Source organism: Aulostomus chinensis, chromosome 17 (assembly GCF_037954235.1).
Source record: "Aulostomus chinensis isolate RoL2024-O1b breed Wild chromosome 17, RoL_Achi_v1.0, whole genome shotgun sequence".
Lineage (NCBI taxonomy): Eukaryota > Metazoa > Chordata > Actinopteri > Syngnathiformes > Aulostomidae > Aulostomus > Aulostomus chinensis.
The window spans coordinates 17,069,269-17,088,867 of NC_141336.1; the positions used below are offsets into that span (position 1 = coordinate 17,069,269).

The 19,599-nt window shown below is 41.7% G+C and overlaps 1 long non-coding RNA gene across 4 annotated transcripts in view; it reads left to right on the plus strand.

The window, feature by feature from the left end:
• LOC147246527 (uncharacterized) overlaps positions 1 to 17,904 on the plus strand; it is a 326,594-nt gene extending 308,690 nt beyond the window's left edge. For 2 of the 4 annotated variants that reach the window (XR_015109777.1, XR_015109775.1), the window contains one exon: positions 8,290 to 8,745. This is a non-coding gene — a long non-coding RNA (uncharacterized LOC147246527). Of the gene's footprint in view, positions 1 to 8,289; positions 8,746 to 9,406; positions 9,584 to 17,845 lie in introns of those variants that run through there. The other 2 variants (XR_015109776.1, XR_015109778.1) reach the window with 2 other exon arrangements.
• Positions 17,905 to 19,599: the final 1,695 nt, after the last annotated feature.

The following is a 19,599-nucleotide window of genomic DNA, read 5'->3' on the forward strand; positions in this document are numbered from 1 at the left end:
CCTGAAAACACAGAATTATTGTAAAGCACGTGAAAATGAATACATATAAGCTTCAGCGACGTTTGCATCCAAGTGACTTATATTCATGAGGGGCCTCGTTCTGCATGCACTCAGGTAACGGTTAAAACCCAATGAAGTTGTTTTGTGAAATGGTACATGGCAGCCATTATACCCACCGTGCATTTCAACAAGCACGCTCATTGCAGACTGTTTATATGGACACGGTGGCTCAAACGTGATTGGTCAATGCTGATACAAAGGAAAACAGAAACAAGGAACTTCCCTGTCGCAACATTTTCACCCTCGGCTACAGATTTTGCATTTTCACATGAAGAATCTGTTTCAGTCACGTGGCCCTTATGGACCTTTCTAAGGCTGTTCCAAGTGTCGTCAGACCAAAGTAATCCAATTCTGATTGTTAAACAGTTCATATCAGAGGGTGTGTTACATTCTAAACAATTTATCCATTGTCTTACAGTAACATCGTAGCAGGAGAAGGCGGAGCTATAGGAGACTTGAGTTTAGCCATGAGGTTTTTTTTTTGTCTGTCCTCCGTTTGCCTGAAGCAGTTCTGCACCCAAAATAAATAAGGCAAAAAATAATTATATGATGATTTACACTGCATTAACCGCCCTATAGAGCCACTGACTTTTTTTGGGTGGGGGGGTGGGGGGTGGGGGCAGTTGTCTACGACTATTACTGTCACTAAACAGGCAGGTGCAGTGATTTTACAGGATGTCAACATGGGCTCAAATCATGCAGATTCTGGATGAACAGCATGTGTCATATCAGGATGTAATAGCCAAGTAACTTCCATAAGCATAAAATGCTTAAACTTTCATGTTATGTGTGACCCCAACACCTTTGTTGGGGAGTGGGATGTAAAAGCATAGCTAACTTGATGAATGGGCTGATATAATTCTGCACTATTATGCAGCTCATGAATTTCATGTTCTCTGCTTTGCACCATGATAACAATGGATTTCTGTTTGTCTGTGTTTTGTGATGGCAGCATCGTGCTTGCTGTCAAACACCCCACAAGTGTTATGGGACCCCTCTGAAGGTTTTTGGGACCTCTTTTCAGAGATCCTGACAGCTGCACAGAGATCTGGCTCATTCCCGTTATTCTCCCTGGCAGTGGCCTGTGCCAGGATTGAGGTTGGCTCATCTGAGCTCTGCCACACACGACAGGGAGGGCACCACCAATGGGATCCCGTCCTCACACCCCAGCATTAACAGAAACACAGACGAACGTGGGCACAGAAGCAGAATACAAAATGTGTATACAAGGAAGTTGTCAGGAAAAGTCGTCCTTTTGAGACAAAAGTGAAAAGGCTGAAAAGCAGCAGTGTAACGGCTGGGTTATGCTAGAAGATCCCTTGTTTGTGCCGTGGCATCACATAGAAAACGGTTTAGAACAGCTACACTTGAAGACGCAGTGAAGAGCTGGCGGATATCAGTTAAATTTCTGGACTCATTTTCAGACGGTCTTGCCTGAGTAACTTGATCCAGTTGCTTTATCTTGTTTTGAAGGAGGATTGTCCCACCTTCACACTCTTCTGCTGGCCTGTGCTCACATGCTCGGGCCATCATTGTCTTTAACAAGATCTTATAAGACCCTGTAGTGAGACTGAGCATAAACTCAACAGAAGGCTCTCTATCCCTTCCTATCCGAGTGGTGTTTTGCTGGACTCCACAAGTGTAAATTCGCTGCTTGATTTAAAGTCGATTTATTTTATTGCTGGCTTGATACTGCTGCGATTTATCCTTTCTGTCTGCAGAGCTCCCAGATTAGGTCATGTCCTCATCCGGTGCCTTTGCCCCTACTCGTGCTGGTGCAACTGAAGCCCACCTCTTACAATTGTAGCAGGGCCAAGAACCGTGCCTGGGCCCAGAACTGAGTGATCACAGATGTCAAACAAACTGGACCTTTGGGGGGGGGCAAACACCATGTTTGGGCATGGCACAGATTGTCCGGTGTGTAGACCCTTATTGTTTGTCCAGAACAAAAGCAGATAAGACATAAATGTGTTTTTTTTAAAAAAGATGTTTAAAACCTGCTTACTCCCTTCTCTCCACAGCAATTCAGTAGGTCACGGAGGCCTCTAGACAGGTTCTGATGGTGCGTAGTGTTGCCCTGTATGTTGTCACAAGTTATTCCAAAAGTGACTGAGTCATTATCTAACTAATGTTCAGTGTAATTAAAATGTACAGCAGATTTAAAGAGCTAGAAAGGTCGAATCACTCCAAAGATGTTGATGGTCCCATATGCTGAATATTTCTGACACGGTGCCTGGATGTAATGGCATACAATTAAAAAGCCATAAACAATGACATTCTTGAATCATTAAGGTCTTCTTTGATATTTGAGCGAGGTTTTCTAGCCCTTTTAATGTGACGTCTTTTTATTCAATCCTTAAGACGTTTAACATTCTCCCGTTTTATTCAACCTTCCTCGAAAGAAGTTGATAATGTCTAGCAGTGCAAATACGAGTTGTTTTCAGTTCATGCTGGTGCAGCCGAGGGAGGGATATTGACGTTGCATTTAAGGATCTGATAATATTGACAGATAGGTTGAGGTTTTAAACCCTTAAAATCTATTTTTTTTCGTGTGCATATATATTTATATATATGTATGTGTGTGTGTGTGTGTGTGTGTGTGTGTGTGTGTGTGTGTGTGTGTGTGTGTGTGTGTGTGTGTGTATACACTTTAGCCAGTATGGTTTCGTATGGGTAACTCTCTTTCTTCCTCAATCCCACTGTTTTTACTCTCCCTACATCATTCACTTTTGTTCTCCGCCTCTTCCAGCCCTCTCAGAGATTTAGGTATTAGGGGAATTCCTGAGGGGGATTTTCCCTGCTTTAGACTGTCAGTATGGCCTTTTAAAACTGTCTACTGCCAAAGACACTACTGCAGACTACACAAGCTAAAACCTGTTAGACAGTGCAAAATTACACTCTAAATATGCTGGTTTAGACAGTCCTGTTCCCCTTGATCTGGCCACACTCTTTAAGTACAATACGAGGTAAACTTGATCTACTAGATTTTCATTTTACTTCCTCTCGAGATTATTTATGTCTTTCATTTATTGCCAGGGCTCCTTTAATTCAGAACTGTCCCACAATAAATATTTGACGCAAGAAAAAGTCTTTTGTTGTTGCTGCAGTGAAGTTTTGTGTTTTTATTGGTTCTATATATCTTCAATATAAGCAACTAAAATCAAGTTGAAACAGCAAAACTGAATGAAAATAAGCAACAAAACCGCAGAGAATAACAAGAGAAGTCAGTATTTATCATTAGGGAAAGTAAATCCTGGTCGAGATTTTAATCTTTTGGTATATGATGGTACTTTACATTGTCAAATCCTTCCCCAAGCCTCTGTGTTTTAATAGTGTTGTAGTCCAGACCACTTAAACTGAGACCAAGTCATGACCAAGACCGAACCGGACTGAGACAAAACCAAGGCTTTCAGAGGTCAAGTCCCGGACTAAGGCAGGGCAGCCTCAGTGAAGGTCCCGTTGCAGGTTTTACAGACTCTGGAGTGTTTTTGTGTGTGTGTGTGTGTGTGTGTGTGTGTGTGTGTGTGTGTGTGTGTGTGTGTGTGTGTGTGTGTGTGTGTGTGTATGTGTTTGATTCTGAATCAAGACCAAGCCCTTACAAAAGTGGTCCAGAATACTACAGAACTATTTATTAGCACACATTAGTGTCCACTTAATTCTATGTCAATATTGAAATGTTGCAAAAAAGGAAATACTAACGCATTTCCATCAGCTGGCTGTAACGAATCAGGTGGGTTACGCGATGCTTATTTTTGTCAGCAGATGGCAGTATATGCAGTTACAAAGGGCTGTAACAAACGGAGTAGAAGAAAAAGAGGACACCTATGCTGCGTCTGAATTGCCAAGTGGCAACCTACGTCCTACCGCTACGTCCTACCGCTACAACCTACTCCTACAACCTAAACACGGCGGCACCATTCAGACACCCTAGAAAATTGGTGGTGAAGCATGACCTCTGCTTGAAGAGCACATTCATTCAGTCATTCATTGTCTTCCGCTTATTCCTTTCTATTAAGGGTCGCGGGGGGTGGGGGGTGGGGGGTGGGGGGCTGGAGCCCATCCCAGCGTCTACGGGTGAGAGGCGGGGTTCACCCTGGATAGCTCCGTAGGATGCACCTGAACCGACCTACAATGTGGGCGTGTTTAGGCTGGAATTTAGGTTGCGAAGTAGGTCACTACTCGCGCCAGTTGTGGTTTCCGACAGCCTACGACCTACTCTGCGACCTACGATCCGACCGAATTGGCAATTCGGATGCAGCACATGACCATCTCCCAGTGACATATTGAGAGAGATCTTGAGAAATTGCTTTCAGTCGGGCAACTTGACATTGCTGTGTATTCCAGTTAGTATCAGCCACACTGCATCCCGTCGAGGCAAAGTTTGACCTGGCAACTTTACTTCCAGTCAATATAAGACGCAACCACTAAACAAGTAGCATGTCAAGACAAAGTTGTTTTCCAAGACAATATAATCATATTTGAAGCCATAACGACAAAGAAAAATTCCAATCAAGGGGATTTTAGTTAATAATAATTGAAAAATTCAGTAAAATACTACTCCAAAGATACAGTATTTTGAGCAAGAATATAGTGAAAGTTTATGCTACGTCGTAAGGACACCTGCTTCGATATAAATCCTTCACCGTTTTTACACGTGCAAGAAGCACAATCATCAGCTATTAAATATTCACAAATCAATAAAGCCAGTGAGAATCAGGCAGCAGGATAATGGGAGATCCCGGGGCGGCTGGGTTTTATGGTTGACGGCTGTCGGTCACTTGCTGGTAAATGTGCTAACGAGGTCCTACAAAAGTAAAATAGCACTTAAACATTCCTGCGATACAATAGCTGACTCCTCCGTTTGCTTTGCACAACACTCCACAGATGGATAAGCAACAGTTTTGCAATTACAGGCCGTGTAGAAGAGGAGGATTGCTCTACATAACAATGTCTTCCACAGATGTAGGATTTCTTAAGTGCAGTTGTTGGAGTTTGGCATCTGCTCCATTTGCAATGGGGTGGGGGTGGGGGGTGGGGGGTCTCAACCAGTTAAAGAGAAGAACTCAACTCCCTTGTGACCCTGAAATATAAGGGTTGATATGCAAATGACATCCCCTTTAGCCCCCCACATACTGAAAATGTTCCATCTCTTCAATGAGGAAAATTGTTACTGAAGCATGTAAAAATAAATATATATAAAAAAAAGATGGTAAATGAGGACGAGATGAGTCTTGCCAGTGTGGTAATTTTTTAAAGGCTGCAAGAGGGAAAAAAAAAGGACAGATTCCTCAGCTGAGTAGTCTCACTCTTTCCGAACAACAAGCGAGGCATTGTGCTTTTTTTAATGCTGTCTCAGTGGACCTCATACTTGTTATTTTCTCCCTCTCTTTTCTCCTGCACGTTCTCCCTCCACCTCATATTCCCAACGTGCTGTCTGTGCTCTTGCATCTCTAATCACAACGTTACCTCATTGGTGGTGTTGGTGGTTGGGGGGAGGGTGCTGCTTTTTTGTAGCCTGTGCGCGTGGAGGTGCATGTGTGTGGCAGTGTGTGTTCATTTTGAGGGTTCTGCTGGGGGGCTTTGAGAGGGCTTAGCAACACACTGGGTTTCAATGGGAGCCCACACCACTGCTCTGCCAGTTCTTATCTCCTCCCATGCAGGAGAGCAGTGGCATCAAGCCGGTGGCTTATTAGAGAGGCAGGGAACGTATCCCAAATACCCACCCACCCCTACACACAGACACACAGACACACACACACACACACACACACACACACACACACACACACACACTCACACAAAGACACAACAGTGAATGTCTCTACGTTTCTATCTGGGGGCCATGAGGAAAAAGTATGTCTAGGCAACACAGCAAGTGTTTATCATTTCTTCTTTTGTGTTTATGATGCAAAAATAAATTATGATTTGGAAAAGGAGCAACAGGGGAAGAAGCCCCACCACTTGATGTCATCACTCTGATTACCTTTGGGTTAAACTGGGAGAAAGAGAGCAAGATGGCGTAATATGAAATACATTGTTTTTCTATTGTTTTCTCTAGCAGACAAGATGCATTAGCTGTTATTTTGTCGCTAATGCCGCCGCTGTAGATTGAGGCGAAGTCTTATTCCGGAGGTAAATGAGTGGAATCTGGACATTACAGTCGTTACTCTATTCGGCTTTTGGTAATGCCATCATTACAGCGTTGTGTATCTCAGCCATTATGCCTTAGCAGAAGGATAATCACAGAATGAAAGGCCGGCAGTTCCTTTCAAAAGCAGCATCAAAGGCCTTGAACACAAACATCTACCATTTACCTGCAATCAAACACAATCGTACTTCATCTATTCCTGCTTCACCCCTCTCCACTTACCAAGGTAATTTCAGAGGTCCCTTTTATCCAAAACTCTACAGTAGCAACAGGCGATAAATGTGTTCTATTTTATCACTGGGTTGAAGGTGCTTTGTGAGACTGTGTGCGTATGCAGCACCTCCTTGTGTATTAACGTTTGGATTTGACTCCTGCAAATATGTTGCTTTTTCGGCGCGTGCCGTTGTGAACGTGTAGGAAGATAATATTATGCATTTGCATGCGGTGCTTTAATGTGGGAGAATGACATTGATTTATAACCGTGATGAAAGGTCAGTTCACCTTATTAAACAACACATAGGTATACTGCTGCATAGTATCGGATAACCATTAGAAGCCAATCTGTCCATTCCCACTGTGACTGGTGGAGGCATTAAGGTCTCGGCTTCTAAAACTGCATATAAATCAGCTTCAAATGAGTTTGTTTTTAGAATATTTACACCAGTAGCTTGGAAACTTCTCTGATATTTTTCCTGCTTTCCTATGTGCAAGCTTGTTCCTGGAATGGATTTAACAGCCTCTGACTTAATGGTGGCATGCCAGCACTAACAGTACTGAACAGTGTGATTGTACTCATGCTTGAGACTTTTATACTGTACATTCAAAAAGTCATTTTCAGTGATAAATCTTCCATCTTTTCATCAGCAATAATCTCACAGACTTTCATTTGAGTAAAACTTGAGTCACAATCATCACGTGTGCAGGTGATGGAACTTGTCACTGATGAAAGCCTGTGTAGTTATAAAGATAATACTTGAATATGTTGCTGCTAATGTACATGTACAGCAACTGCTGCTTCCTGTTGAAAGCGTCGAACTGCTGAAACACGAGATGGCTTTTATTGTGAAACAATGACAGGAAAACGCAGTGTGTTTGTCGCTGAGTTTCACGCACTCACGTAAAAAGACAACCCTCTTCTGTGGCTTTGTTTTTCTTTTTTAACAAACATGTTAGTTTATTTTCACTCCACATATTGAAATATGGAAGGTTGAGTTGCTAGATTGAGCTGGCAGATGAAGAGCTCCACAACTAACCTGTTTAACCACCCTGGAACAACCAGTCATCTTCTTTAAGTTACTTGTGTATCATATTGGATGAATAAGACTTTCATTTATGTTCTGCTTTTGTTAGGAGCTTTAGCGTTCCCTTCAGAATTCACCCCTCAGAAAAGTTTCTGTTATTGTCCCAACCAACGGTGAAAGGAAACATCCAACCCTCAGCTCTGCTTTTGACTTCCAAACAGCAATTCGCTCTCCATCCACCAGTCCATCCATTTCTCTCTCTCCTAATCTCACACGGTGTCCTTCTCACTTATTTTGTCTGATTACAAATTGTTTCAGCCGAAGCCCCGAGGGCTGATTGCAGATGCATTCTGGCTTCAAGAGACCACCTTCTCCTCATCATTGGCTTTATTGTCTTTAGGAATTAGTGTGTGTGTGTGTGTGTGTGTGTGTGTGTGTGTGTGTGTGTGTGTGTGTGTGTGTGTGTGTGTGTGTGTGTGTGTGTGTGTGTGTGCGCGCGTGCGCGTGGAAGGTTTTCAGGGCCCACTTCTAATCGAATGAATGGATGCTGGCCTCTCGGAGCTCTGGTGTGTGTGTTTGTGTGTGTGCAGTTTGGTGTCTGCTGGAAACAAGATACACTAATCGTGTGCAGTGTGTCTGCATGATGTGTGTGGGAGTGTTTTGCTCCATCTCAGCAGCAGGTGTTTTTATGGTCGAACATGCATACCCGTTTGTGTTTGCATATATGCACATTTGATAATGATGGTGGTACATCTGTGTCATAACTGTGTGTGGCATGCATGCATGCTTGGCCCACCTTTGTTCTCTCTTTCTCTCTGTCTCTCTCTCTCTCTGTAAAAGCTGGTTTTACTCCCACCTGAGAGGTAGCAGCTGAACCAGATAGAAGCTGCTCTTGATGGAGGAAAGTCAGGCACACGGACAGACCAATATAAAGGAAAACCATCTGGACCTGATTTCCCTTCAGCCTTCAGAAGGCTTCAGAACCCTGTTTGTGCCAGTCGCTGCTGGGGTGTGGTCTGGACTGAGAGATGGCACAGAGTGGATGATGAGATGTGGGATTCAGACCCCAGCCTAGAGCTGCTCTGGAAGGGGAGTAAAAGAAGAGGCACCAGCAGGCCCTGGAGGTGATCCAACAGGCGCTCTCATCCTCTCAACTGTTGCAAAAGGATTGGTGGTTAGTGGGATAATCCAGCGGCGTGGACGCTTTAGATAGCTGCCTCCACATGTGAAGAAGGAAGAGAATAGTACCAAATACAATGACAGTCTTAGGCGGTGATGGTGCACTTGCTTGAAGTATAAAATCAACCAAATGATGTAAACAATGGAAGCACACGGTCTGACGTTGAATATTTTCTATGTGGGTGATGTTATTTTTGATTGCCTGGCTCATTTTAGCTTGAAAGCTGTCACCTTTTACATTTATTTCATTTAAATAGCCTCTAATCTACAACAAACGCTTGCATTTTGTCATCCAGCATTCACTCTGACTGCTTAGCTCTGAGGATAAATGATCTTAAAGGTGAAAACCTATAGGTTTACCTCTTTAAGAATATATTATACCGCTCGCCCAATAAAGCTTTAACACTTTTAAAAATATCAGCTCACTGTAGTTTTTAGAATACTTTCAAATTATCGTTTTACAAACCCTCAATAGATATAGCTATATAGATATATAAACTAGATGGTACCAGCAGGGCAAAATCCACAAATTGGATGTAAATTTCCATTTTAAAGAGTTTTAAACAGACAACTAGCAGATGCCTCACAGTCCTAATGGAGCACTGTTAGAGAGGAAACACTCCTGATGAATGAATAAACTATTTGCAAAAAAACAAACAAAAAAAACTGGCTAGAATAAACCATATTCATATAAAAACTTTGCATCTGCCTGTTCAAATGTGTTGTCCCTGGCTCATTGGTTTTTAATCTCTTTGTTTATCCCTCTCTCTGGTCACAGAGTTTGTTTGAAGCCATTTTCTGTTCAAGGGCACCACGAGATAATGCTCTACACCCTGTACACGGCAGATGGGAGGAATCCAGGGTGGCACCACGCCCGTTTCCACAGGGTCATCCCGACCATTAGCGCACCAACATCAGGTGACTGCTGATGGGGAAATATCCAACAAGTGCTCTAGGAATGTAGGGATGAGCCAAGACACCGACGCGGTGGGCGCCAGCTCGCTGAAACTGCCAGCTGAAGTCTTTCTAAAGTAAATTATGAAATAGCACACAGGAGAGAATAAGCGTCTTTATTTTTCTGTAATCACTGGGAAAGGAGTTTGAGATAAAAAACATGTGTCCTGCAGAGAGCCAGAGAGAAAAAAAACAACCCATAAAACTTTAAGACAAAACATGTGATTTTACATTTTCCAGCCCCCTTTTTTAACATTTACTATTGTATGTGTTTCCAGTTAAGAAGTCATGGTGTGTGAAGTTATATTTTGGCAGTAAGGATATTTTTCACAGTGAATGTTTGGATGTGTCCAGAAGTGCAGATGTAACTAATAGCACCACGATGATGGTGGCAATACTCCAGCTTTTAGTAGTTACACAGGTCTTTGATCGCTGAAAATGTAGGACATTGCATCACATCGCAAAAAAATAACACACTAGTAAGAAAAGGTAAACGCCTGTCATCCCAGCTCGTGTGCCCCGCTGACTTGGACATAATCTAGAGTCATGTGATTATTATTTTTTCATTGAAACCAAGCGGAGGAAGTCACAACACTCTCAAAGAAACCCACCATTTGTTGCTTTTTTTCCCCCTCTTTTGGGTTCTTTGGCGATTGTTGAACCAGTTTTGGCACATTACCACCGCCTAACATAATTTTTAGTGACAAATTTTGGTTGGCTTGCATTATTTTTTTCTTAATTGCAGGTGGCATGGTTAAGAGGTAGCGCAGCCGTGTAGTAACTGAAGGGTCGCTGGTCTGGTCCTCGTGTCGATGGATCCTTGAGCAAGACACTGAACCCCTAATTGGTCCTGATGAGTAGACCGGCACCAGCAGCGTATGATTGTGGGAGTTGTGAGGCTTTTGAGTTCCAAGAAAAGCAATATACTCTTTATATATAAAAAATGTATCCATTAATCATCTGCAGTTGAGTTCCAGATTAAGAAAACCAGGTTGCATCTAACGGGTTAAATAAATTGTTACATATGTTAGAAAAGGGCTTTTTTGAACTTCCATCTTAGTCACTGCTGACTATTATCTTGCTTTCGTACGTCATTTATGGCTCACTTGTGCATGTTTCCACAAAATATGTAAGTCCTAAATAGATATGCCAATTACACTAATGGAAAGCAGGAAGCATGACCGCTTCAATTAGTAGGTCTTTCCCTGTTCCATTTTTCTGCAACACCTCACAGAGTTTGGAGATGAAACAATGGATTGTGGAGGTTATATGTCCTGCAGCTGGAAAATTGAATGTTGCTGTTTTTTTGTTTTGTTTTTAAATTATTATTATTTTTTGTTCTTTTTTTTTGTGGTTGTTTTTTAACTCAAAGTGATCTGATGTGCTAAAACAGGACGCCATTACCAACAACAGATCCACTCCAGAGGCATCAAATTACAAGACAAGGCTGTGTGCAAATACACGGTTCTTGCGTGTATCTCAAACATGTTGGTGCTGCGGCATAATTGGAATCAACACCATGTGAACGAAACACCGTATCCACCGGGGCTGCCTCAGTAAAAGTGGTCACAGTCTGGTGACTCTACATATAGCATGTCAAAGTTTCTGTTGTGCACTTGTATACACACACACACACACACACACACACACACAGTACACAAATTCTAGTGCACAGACGCACTAATAAGAACATCTGTAGATTTTTCTATAAATGTTCATTAGCAGCCAAACACCATAACGGACTATTCAGATATGCACTTTTAAAAATGAAGCCATATGAGACAAATGTGTCGTCTTTGTACATTAGAGTTTCAGCAGCAGTTTATTCATGCGTCGGTCCGCTAGCATTTTTCTTCCCTCCAACAAGCACTCGTTATTCTCTCTCCCTGACCTTGTTGCTAATTTACAGGCTTGTTAGTGAGGAATCCTCCTCTTTGCTGTTTCACTCAGGGCAACCAAAACATTTTTTTTCCCATTTACTCGAGATATCTAGCAATCACAGAGAAGACAAGCTCCTGGTTTTTGCATTGTTATGAGCTGCGTTAAAGTGAAATCAGCTGGCCCGGTGCTGTTTTATTTTATGTATTTATTTAATTTTTTTTGGGGGGGGGGGGGGGGTTGATTATAGCTTGTGTTTTTGGAGAGGAAACTGAATCTGGCTCCCTGCCCGTTCCCATTCCCCTCTCTCTCTCTCTGTCTGTGAGTTGACGGGCTATTATAACTGTCAGTCATTTTCAAACATAAAGGGGGCTCATTTGAAAAGCCTGAATGCAAAAACTCATATCTTACATGAAACAGTCTTGATTTATTTTCCTTTAGCTTTTCTTCCTAAGTCTTCAAACAACCAGCAAACTCACTCCCCCCATACCACCACCCCCTCACCATAGACACACACACACACACACACACACACACACACACACACACACACACACACACTCTCTCTCTCTCTCTCTCTCTCTCTCTCCCTCCTGGCTGGAATCATGCCTTTCAACATCCAGTCAAAGGAATGGGGAAGTGCACTGTGGACGGTTGCCACGGTCCTCCAGCACCTAACACCCACCCCCACCAACACCACCACCCCCACCTATCCTTTTCCTCCAGTCGATATCTGCCCACAGCAGGTGCCGTGCTGAGCTCAAAGATAGCAGCGATATTAAAAAAAAAAAATGTATTGGGAACTTTATTTATACTCTGCTCACATTCTGGGTAAAGCCGGGTGACACACCTTATTATCAGCAAGTGTTGTGTTAGTTCTATTTTCTGTGGATGCCTGAGAGATCTAAAGATGGCGCAATTGTCTTCTAATCTATAAGACTACAAATGCTGGCAGTAAATAACTTTGTTGAGTCTTTGAATGTCTTGTCAATATGACACTGTGCTCACCAACACAAGGAAATGAGGATGTTTTGCATCCTGCAGGATGGCAGCAGAGGCGACGGGAGTCACTTTTTTTTTTAAGACCGCCATGACCTTGTAAACAGAAGCTCAGAACTGATGCCAAAAAACCTCACCCTCCTTCCCCGTGGAGAGGTCCAGTGTGCCAGTAAGGCCAGGTGCCCCTGCAGAAGTGTCTGTGGGGGGCCAGGATGAAGCTGGGGGCTGCCATCACGGGCTGTTTTACATCAGAATTGAGAGCATAAGAAAGACAGTATTGATTGTTTTTTTTCTATTTTTGGTCGCTGGTTCTAACACTTTTTTTGGGGGGGGGGGGGCTCAAATAATAAAGTGCTAGATGATCTGTTTTGAGATTCAAATGTTTAAATTTTTCAGTTTCTCTTCCCGCCCACCCGAGTGTCCACGTTGTAATTTTATAGTTAGACATTCAACAGTTGCCATGATGTGAAATCAAGAAATTTACATCATTATAGAGATTGAAGTCAGGAGTTTTCTCTCACTGTCAGGAGTCTAATTCTACAGTGGCAGAATGATGCTCATTTGGAGCTTACATCCCACAGCTTCAGCCTTGAGATCTCCATAATCACCAAACCTCCCACTGTGAAAAAACTATCAAAGAACACATGTAGCAAGGCATCTCTCACCACAGAGTCCTCCAGGCTAAGAGGGAAAACATGCATACATCAAGTAAAACATCGCTGAACACAATTAGCTACCTCATCCCAGTGGTCACTGGAACCTTAAAATCAATAGCAACATTAGTAAAACAACAGAGAACACACAGCGGCGGTGCCTCGATGCATACATAAGGGAAAAGCCAGTTTTGTGATTGTTTATGGGATTCTAGCGTCCTCTCTTGATTTTATAATGCTTTGATAGAAAGCAATAGTTATTTAAGTGGATCCACAGCTGATCTAATGGACAAGATTTTCTTAAGACTTGGAGGCAAACTTGGTCCCTGAGCTGCAATTGTGGTTTAAGAGACTCCCAGCCAATAAAAGTTGGTTTGAGAAATATTTGGAGCGTTGAGTTCATAAGTATGCACTTTTATAACATGCTTTATGCAGCATGGCAAGCCTCTAGCTTGTCGTTTGTTGCTTCTTCTGCATAACATTACAAATAGCTTTGGCTAAAGCGTGTGTGAGAGAAAAGTGAAAGAGTGAGCAGACATGAGATGGTTGATAAACACACCAAGTGATCTTGAGGTCTTTTAGCTCCATTTTCAATTTCCTTTTCCAACAATCTCCCACATGAAATAGAATAACCTTCACTGCTTATATAACCTTCTGCATTTGATTACCATATTAACATCCTTAACAGCATGAAGCTAATTTGTGGGCTATGGGTGTCTTTGGAGAAGGTCACAGTAATGAAGTGTACACCAGAAACATGATTTCAGCCTCACTTATTAAACATTTGCTAATTGTTTATGTTTGCGTGATTAGAAAAAAATAAGAATTCTCTGGGTGTGAAGTGAGTGTAATGTCTCTTCTTCCTGGTGACACCCCACCTGTCTTTCTACTGATGGTGCATCTAATTACCTCTCCTGACAAGAGACACCCTGGTGGCTTCCTGCTGTTCAGAGACAGCTGGGTGGAAAACACACTTTCTTGGGTGGTTGTCTTTTAATCATCTTGCAAGAAACAATAAAGTTTATTTTTAGGTAAAACCAGTAATAAAAAAAAAATATTTTGGTTGGTTTGTTCACTAGTCAGCTAGCAAGTTAGCTCACACGTTAACCAGCAAGCTCGTTGGTTAACTTGCTTGCTTACTAGCTTGCTATATAGGAAGTTAGCTAGCATGCTTACTTGCTAACGTGTGGCTCGCTAGCTAACTCTAACTGACAGTTTAGCTCGCAAGCTTGTTAGCTAACTTGCTTGCTTACGGGCTTGCTAGATAGCTAGTTAGCGAACGAGCTTGCAAGCTAACTTGTCAGCAAACTTGCTAGCTGACCTCCAGGCTAACTAGTCAATGAATAAACCAACCAAAATATATTTCACTTATAACTGGTTTTATCTAAGTATAAACTTTAATGTTTCTTGCTAAATCATCGAAAATGATCAAGCAAACATTTGCAGAAGAAAAATGCAGACAGCCAGTTAAGTGGCTAATAGCTCACGCCAGTGCAAAAAATGGTTCATTTGTCTAAAACAATCTTTGACTTTATTACAAAGTGCTGAACCTAACATCAAACTCAAAGTAATAAATGCTATTTAAAGTATAACAGCACTATTACACCACCAGCATGTTTATTGTTCTGATTTACAAGCAGGACATTGTATGAAAGGAAGAGTGTAACAAAATACCCCAGTATATGACTCAACATGCGTCCATAAAGAAACACACATGTTCTAAGTTACATATATACAGTATATAAATATATATATACATATATATATATATATATATATATATATATATATATATATATATATATATATATATATAAAACAGGCATTTTTTCATTAAGAGTTGGACTGAACCTCTTGTTTATACATGAACAGAGACCCAACAGTTCCCCCACAACTGAGTCTAGAGTGGCAAGAAAAAAACCTCAAGAACAAGAAGATTTAAAGAGAGCAGCCATGTGCCTCTTCGTAATGAAAATGTCACACAATAAAAAATTAAGTTTAAACATTTCCCGCAAGCACATTGATGCGGTTACGTTAAGAATAGAGGATCACTGATGTAAACAAGCCTGAGTGCACATGGAAAATGATTCAAACTTTAACAACGTATTGCAAAACTCAGATGAAGGCAATTTTTTTGGTCTGACTCCTTAAGTAGGTGAAAAAGACTGACAAGAAAGTCGTGTCCTACAGCGTGCATAGAGCTGAGGCAAGGGGACAAGGGAGAGGATGCCCATAAAGAAAGTGTTTTCTTTTAACTAAATACATCCTCAACAGGAAACCCCACAATGTCTTGGTGAAGCCACCTGCACACAGAGGGCAGGCTGCCACTGTTTCAATGGGCACTGCATGCGTACCCCAGCGGGCTTCCAGATAGCGGCTAAAGAGCTTATTTCCCAAATCTCTTTATCCTTTCTAGAACTGTGAGACGTTGACAGAAAGTCAGTTAACTCTAGCCAGTGGCAGCTGCATGGGTTTTGCATAATTAATTATTTATACGGAGCCAGACATAGTAATTACCATCCAGATGAATATGATATTCTAATCAGCCAGGCTTTAATTTTAATTGCCCTCCAGCATCTAACTGTCAGTGCTGGCCTGGCTTGATAAAGTGGAGAGTCTCTAAACACCATTAGACATCTGCTCTGAGAGCATTGCCTCCACTACCCACCAGCCCCGCCAGCCGCCATAAAAATCAATACAGGACCAGGGTGTGTGATCTTGCTCATTTTTCTATGGAAAGCCATTTTTCGTCAGTGACAAAACCAGAGCAGGGCTTCAAGCTAGGGAGCCCCCACCCTGATGATTGATGACACCTTCAGAATTTGGTGTTTCTTTTTCTTTCTTGTCTTTCTTTTCTTTTTCTTTTTCAATAATTTGGGATCTTTTCTCACAGAGAAGTTTGCTCTTTTTTTCTTTCTTTTTCTTTTTTTTTTTACCCACTCACTGCCTTTTGGGACTAGGAAATGAGAACCAGTGATTTTCAGTATTTGTTTATAGTCAAATTATCCCACCCCTGCAGGAGTCGCATTCTGTTTCAGTCCCATTACCAGTGCAGCTATTAATACTAACTTTTAATTTTGCCAAGGAATAAACTGCTTTCTTGTTATGGCGGGGGCGTGTTTGTAAGAATTTGTAAGCGGTGAGGAAGGCTGATGATGATTTGCACTTGTGGCTCACTTAATTTTCCAGAATGTCACGTCTACTGTTGTCCACTTCTCAGAGACCCCTCAACAGATCTCAGTGCAGCAGGCAACCGTAATCCCAACAGCTGCTACCATGGCAAGGTTTTTTCTGTATACTCTCCAACCACAATTCCAGTAGAGGAAAAAAAAATGATCACACATTCCCCACAGGTCTTACAATTAGAGCTTGGGCCAGCTGTAGGGATTGAATTGCACTCTCTAACTGTTGGTGCTTCCACGATATGTGTTGAAATATGAATTGAAGTGATTACATTTTTACTCATTATTACCAGCAGCATCTTTCAGTGACTATCAGCACATGTGTCTCGTAACCTTGCAACGTGTTCAATGCGCAATTATGCGTGCATAACCCTGCCACATGAGCAGTCAGTGCACCTGTTGGACATCCATTTTATTTTGGAAAAAGCAATATTTTAAGATAACGCCGTGTCAAAGGCGTGGTGAGGTTTAGAATTGAAAAAAAAAAAAAAAGACTTTGCTCCCGGTTGCTCCGAGTTCACATTAACACGGCCTACAAATTATGGTGTATGAGTTTGCATGAGTACAAGAAGAGCCTGAAATGTTGTGTTTATCAACTATCTTTAGAATTATTTTCCTACACTGCACACGACAGGCGCTCTCTGCTTTGCGCAAGCCTGCACCTGCTATGTAACACAAAGATGAACTGAGTGGAAATGAAAACACTTAAACTTCCTTGACACAATCTGGAAAGGCGAGGAAACATGTGGAATCCACAGTTATTATGGTTCTGCACCTCAAGTGAAAAGATGGATGGCTTCTCAGATGTGTCTGACAGACTGATAAACCCAGTGGCCCCAGTCAGTGTGGTACATTTCCCAAAAGCACTAAATGAAAATGAGAGATGCTAACTCATATTATGTGCAATGGCTTATTTTATTCCCCTTAAATCCTTTTTTTTTTTTTTAAAGAAAACTGCAATTCTGCAAAAACAGAATCCATGTTGGATTTATTTTTTTTAACGTCTTTTACCATCACGTATTTAAATGTTAAATCTAAACACTGCAAGTTAGAATATGAGATGGTTTGATTTCTACAGGCTTATTTTGTCGTCTAAAATATATTGCTCTTTTACAATTTTGAGAATATGTTCACGCTTTATTGAAGGTATTTGATCGTACTAATTCAGGGAAAATCTGCAAAATAACGTTTTGGTTTTTTTAGCGCTCTTACAAAAATTCTGTAAATGTATTACTTTTGCACTTCATTGTACCTTACGTTTGATTTTAATTTCTTGTTTCTGCTTGGTCGCCAACACCAAAGTAATTTGATCAATTGTTTTGTTTTGTGGGTAGGGGGGGCTACATTTCCCAAATGCACTTATTAAATATAGGAGATGCTCACTTATACATGTGCAACATATTGTTTTCCATTTAAAGTTGATATAGTTTTCAGCTTGCTATCAGCAACTGAAAATGGATCATAATTGACAGCAGTTGTTTTAGTCCTTCAAAAACCCTTGGTTCCCGTCTAAATCTCCCATTGTTTCTCATCATCATTGTGCATTCACAGAGTCAGGCAACATTCTTCTACACAGCTTGGCTCAAGTTTTTTTGATCTCCACACATTGCGACTGAGGTGAGGGGAAGTAAGGTCTTCAGATGTCTATGGCTCCTCATGCCCAAAGTTTGAATTTCATTAAAGACCCTCTCTGCTCCCTCGGCTACGAGGAACAAAGCACAAGCCGGACTCAATGGTAATCCTGCCTGCGAGGCGCTGGTGTCAAAGGTCGCTCGTCGCCAGCAGATGAATCCTGTGGTTGGGGTGGAAGAGGCTATGATGGAGAGGAGAAGAAGACAGAGGAGCTCTTTTTCTCAGGTTATCCAGGGAGAATCTAATGAGGAGGATTGGAGGAGAGAGAAACCATGCTGCTGCTTGGGTTGAAGCAAGAGGCGAGCTGCGGGAAAACTTCAATACAAAAGGCAACCGAGAAGAGGATGAGGTAGAGAGGGAGAAAAACTAATGCGTAACATGAAAAGAAAAAGAGAATGAGACATAAGGCACAATCAGAGGTTGCATTCTATAGTGATGCGTGAGAGCCACTTAGCGCCTGAGGACAAGCCCACGGCTAATAAAGCTAAAAGTTGGTAGACGCTCTGACCTTGCTTTGGAAAGCAAAGCCCTAATAAGGACACCGTCTAAAGACAGGAAAAACTTTGCTGTTCCTCTCTAGAGCAAACACTCCATCCATCCCTATTTCATACACTCTCCTTTCATTATCGCACAGAGAGAGAGAGAGAGAGGGGAACCTATAGGCCCTAACGAAGGGGACCATTGGCTAGGATACATTAAAAGGAAGGATTAGACAGTGTCTGACATGGAAACTGACTTTGAACATGTTCACAGTGCATGATTAGTAATAGACTGTGAAATTTCCAACTCAATTATATAAGGGGATTTTATAGTAATAGGATTTTAGAATGTGAGAGCATCAGTCGTTTTGGTTTCATCAGTGTCAAACACTGCTTTAGAGGATGTTACACTTAGTTATATGGTGTAAAAAATAAAAAAGAAAGAAAATGTAATGTATCATGTTTAAGTGGTTTCATGACTTTGACTTTAACACTGATGTGTCTTTTAAAACAGTAAAAGCACTACAAACGAATTTTTTTTAGGTCCACAGAGATTTTTATGTAGCAAGTGGTGCCTTTTTGTAGCTTGTTTGGATTATAATTCATATCTCTTGGCCTCTCTGAAGCTCCTATTTTACATAAAAGGATGGTTTGTATGCCATTTCTCATAAGTAGAGTCAATAGAGTTCATCCTACATTAAGTTCTCCATTCTTTCCATTTCATTACATGAATAATTAGCTCTTTGTATGCGATGTGACTGAAGCCTATTATGTGTTATTTATGGAAACACAATTGAAAGAAAACAGAATAAATTGCGGATACTTGTGGAAATCTTGAAAATTAACATGAACTCCAACAAATCAGGAAATAATCTTTTGTAATCTGAATAATCTGTTGCACAATGGCCAAAATCCATCCATCCATCCGTCCATCCATCCATTTTCTTCTGCTTACCCCAGCAGCCTTCAGGCGTGAGGCGGGGTTCACCCTGGACAGGTCACCAGTCCATCTCAGGACCAACACATAGAGACAGACAACCATTCACACTCACAGTCACACCGACGGTCAATTTAGAGTATCAATCAGCCTCGTCCTCTCTTGATGTCTTTGGACTGTGGGAGGAAGCTGGAGAACCAGAGAGAACCCTCACAGGAACAGAGAGAACATGCAGACTCACACAGAAAGATCCCGTG